Genomic DNA, 4,825 nt, shown 5'->3' on the forward strand with positions numbered 1-4,825 from the left:
ACGATTAATTTTCAGAAGTAGATCACCAAGACTTTCTTCCTAGTCTTAGTCTAGAAGCTCCATTGAAACCCATCCACCGTGGTTGAACCCTGCTAGTATCTGATTACCAGTGTAGAATTTCCAGCATCATAGCTAAGACAAACTGCCTTACAGGCATTGACAACCATGAGACAAGACATTTGAATCAAAAGTAGGGACAGAATTTGGTGGTACCCAGAGGACAACAGGATAAGCACAAGGTCAGAAGTTCGACCTTGTGTCAGAAGTTCGAGCCAATCTCCCTGTGGGAGAAAGATGAGGCTTTCTGTTTCCTCAAAATATTTAAAGCCTTAGAAACCTTTTACAGGGTCACTATGAGTTGAAACTGACTCTATGGCATTTAACAATAGAGGACATTGCCTACTCAAGGGTTATGTAAAAAAGTAAATTTAAAGTCATAATCCCACATGCAAAATTCCCTTAGCCAAAATTTTGTTGGGCTCTGGTTATGTCACAGAAATTTCTTGCATCATCTAATTACACCCATTACCCTGGGGAATGCCAGGAAGCCAAGTCTCTGATCTTTGACAGATTCTTAAGGCACTTTTCATTGAGTTTTGATATTGTAAACACACCAATTAGCACAAGATTTCAAGGGCCAAATATTCCTTTGGAGACATTTTTCACATCAGAATTATTACAAATGTAATGGCTGCTTTGCATGAAATTATTTTAAAATCACATGGAAAAATTTCAGATCACTCTTCCCCCCTCCTTTGTTTAATAAACATTTATTCCTTTGTAAACAACTTCTATACACAATCAGAACACAGCTTTTTAAAATAGAACTTAGAAACGAAGAGGTTTGTTTATGGTGTCTGCTACATTTTCTAGAAATCATAATTGAGCCATGAGACCCGAAAATATGGAGACATTGGTTCCAAGAAACTTGCCATCAGATTATAAAATAAAACTTTCATCAGCCAACTCAAAATTTGAAAATTGAGGCAATTCTGCATTTCCTACACACTCATTGTGGGAAAGTCTAGATGTGATATAAACAAACCCAACAAAATGGTGGGCAAACAATTGCTCAGTTGGTTGTGGAATGGTGAGGATCAGGGCCAAGTGAGGACCAGTGAAATGTGAACCTTCAGGTGGGATACTAGAGTTTGTATTGACACCAAGTATGACTTTCCTCAGTAACTCTAAGTACCACTGAGTCTGGTTCTGACTCAATCACCCTGTGTTTCCTAGGAGCTGCTGGTAGATTTGAACCCAACATCCCAGTGCTTCATATATAATGCTACACAAGGGCTCAGTAGCTCTATGGGAGTGGATACAGTAGGCTAACCAAAAATAATTTAAAGCTGAGTGGACTGACCAATTTACTAATACAGCCCATCTTTTTTTTTTCTCTTCACTGAAAGAGATAGAGGGTCTACAATAGTCACAAATAAGATTTGTTTAAAAACTAAAAGAAGATTGCAAGTTTGTTCTCATACATCTGAAAGGTAGTTATTAATGGATCCAGTGGACTTAAACTTCATATCCTAGCTTGCAAATCTCAAGGTTAAATTATCACCTTGTCTCCTTTGCCTCTTAATGTTCAATTTTTGTTTTGATATAGTTAAGTTCCATCAAATTGGTTGCGACCAATAGCAACCTTATGCACAGCAGAACGAAACACTGCCCGATCCTGGGCCAACCTCACCACTGTTGCCACACTTGAGTCCATCGATGCCCCTACCTGGCCAATCCATCTCGTTGGGGGTCTTCCTCTTTTTCTCTGACCCTCCACCTTACCAAACATTATATCTTCTCCAGCAACTGTTCCCTCCTGACAATATGTCCAAAGTATGAGAGATGAAGTTTGGCCATCTTGGTCTCCAAGGAGCACTCTGGCTGCCCTTCTTCCAAAATGGATCTATTGGTTCTTTTGGCAGCCCATGGCACTTTGAAATTCTCCTCCAACACCATAACTCAAAAGCATCAATTCTTCTACGGTCTTCCTTATTCACTGTCCAGCTTTTGCATGCATATGAGGTTATTGAAAATATCATGGCTTGGGTCAGGTGCACCTTATTCCTCAAGCTGACATCTTTGCTCTTCAACACTTTAAAAAGGTCTTATGCAGCATATTTGCCCAATGCAATACATCATTTGATTTCTTGACTGCTGCTTCCTTGAGTGTTGATAGTTGATCCTAGAAGAATGAAGTCCTTGACAACTTCGATCTTTTCTCTGTTGATAAGAATGCTGTTTATTGGTCCAGTGGCGAGGATTTTTGTTTTCTTGACATTGAGATGTAATCCATACCGAAGGTTGTGCTCTTTAATCTTCATCAGTAAATGTTTTAAGTCCTCTTCACTTTCAGCAAGCAAGGTTGTATCATCTGCATATTGCAGGTTGTTAATGAGTCTTCCTCCAATCCTGATGCCACATTTTTCTTCATATAACCCAGCTTCTCTGATTATTTGCTCAGCATACAGGCTGAATAAGTATGGTGAAAGAATACAACCTTGTTACACACCTTTCTTATTTTAAACCATTCAGTTTCAGTTTAAACCATTCTGTTCGAACAACTGCCTCTTGGTCCAGGTACAGATTCCTCATGAGTACAATTAAGTGTTCTGGAATACTCATACTTAGCAATATTTTCCATAGCTTGTCATGAGCCACACAATTGAAAGCCTTTGAATAGTCAATCCCAGAAATAGAGATTAAACAAGATTTCACCTTTTATGATACCATGGAGACCAAGGCAATGGCTTAGGTTGATAACTCAGATTTGTTTCTTTGAAAGTTCTCTTGCAGTATTTCCTCTAAAAATGGTGGCATTTAATTTTTTTCATTTTCAAAACCTGCAGTTGCATGAATAGATGTAATATAAAAATGTGGATTCTAATTGACCTTCATGATTTTTCTGCAAATGATCGTGACAAAAGATTAGGACAGTCTCCTCCCACCTTACAAATGTCCAAGCAAAATACAATTTATATTAAAAAGTTGGCCCAAATTTACCTTTGTTAAGCTCTAAAAACAAGGAAAATACAAAATTCCAGCCACTTGAGGCTATCAGAGCATTGCATCACCCCAATAAAACTGTAGGTTTTAGCACATGTACTAAAGTGGACAGAAAGAGTTAATTTCAATGCTCCTTTTAAAGAATTTATTTTACACCTATGATACCACACAGTATGCCATTTTTAAACATTGACATGTAACTCCCTAGTAAGATTCTGAGAGCAAAAACAAAAGCATCTACCTTATTAGAAACTAGGTAACTATTCACTTATTGTCTTCAAATATTATTGCAATTTTACTTTCATAATTTAACAATGCATTCATGAAACAATCTGCAGACAACTACTGTTTAACAGACAAGGAACACTTTCAAGTAGACGTGACTGTCCTAACCTGGTTATTAGGCATGAATTTTACAAGCGTTACTTTATATTAATGGTAACGGTGGAGCTGGAGAGTGTTGCGTCTTCTCCAAGCATCCCTGTGAGAACCACCAATAGTGTGGAGGAACTTATGGCCCTTCCCCAGGCCAAGGCTCTTGTGGCCTGCAGACGTCAATCCACGCATCTTCCTGTGTTTGTGGACTGGCTTGGTGATCCATTGGGTATCAGGATTTCTTCTGTTAGCTTTATGGAATGGATCAATGAGGATAACTTCAAAAAATTTCTATGTGGAATCTTCACCAACCCAAGAAGAATTCAAGACTCTTAGGGCCCCACAGTGGCATCCAGCTCGCTCCTCAGCCACAGACTGAAGGCTTTTAGCAAACTTCAGCTAGTTAACACCATGATGGACAGGCTTGCCATAGGTTGTACTCTTAGGCACTGGGTGTTTGCAGTCAACTCTGTGCATATGAATCCGATAGATGACATAACCTTACTTGGCCTTGTATCCCAGTCTGCATACCTTATCTGGCCTGGTGAGATGGGGAGGCCCTGTGCTGCACAGAGAGCTGGCGGTTCAGCCAACAGCAGATCCACAGGAAAAAGTGCATCACATCGGGCTACTTCTTCCTCCGTAGTTCCTGGATGTACTTGTAAGCACCCATCTCGGTTTACCCTGATGGCTGCCACCAGACAGAAAGCCAGATCACTCTTGAAGGGATATACCTAAAGTGTTTTTATGATTCCAAGTCCTAAGTTCAAGCTTTACTCAAATGTGCTCTTGTTTTATTACTAACAACTCCCAGCACTTTACCTGCAAGATACTCTTTCCCCTAATTAAAAATAGGGTGGAAGACAAATAAGAACCACAGGGAGGAAGTGGGATAACTATCGTTGCATTGAGGGGATTGTAATCATTGAGATGAAACAGTGTCTGATTTGTTGAGTGTAAAGCTGATGATTTTGTCTATAAATCATCAATTCACAATAAACAAAAAGTTTTTTGGTGATAAACTTCCGGCGGCACTTCCCTGACCAGTGGGACAGGTATGTGAGCTCGGGAGAAATACGGGACAGGGTCACAATAGGGGCCCCAGCCTGGTAGACAGACAGCTTTTGGGCAAACATAAAACATTAGGCGGCAACTCTATGAACTTGGTTTTTTAAAAGAACTAACAACTGAGAAGTTACGAGCATTTTTAACCCCCACCCGCCTGCTCCCGGCTCTTACCGGGCGGAAGGCACCACCCACTGCAGAATCTAACAGGCCCTGAGCAGACGCTCTCAGAAGGAGCACGCTCGCAGAGAACCAGTAAGCCCTCAGGAACCAACAAAGTCCATCCCAGGGGGATCCTCATAGCCAAATTAGGCATTACCGGTAAATATATAGGGAAAATTGGGGGGCCCAAGGCACAGGGGGACAAAGAGGCATTTGG

Source organism: Chrysochloris asiatica, unplaced genomic scaffold (genome assembly GCF_000296735.1).
Source record: "Chrysochloris asiatica unplaced genomic scaffold, ChrAsi1.0 scaffold00142, whole genome shotgun sequence".
NCBI lineage: Eukaryota > Metazoa > Chordata > Mammalia > Afrosoricida > Chrysochloridae > Chrysochloris > Chrysochloris asiatica.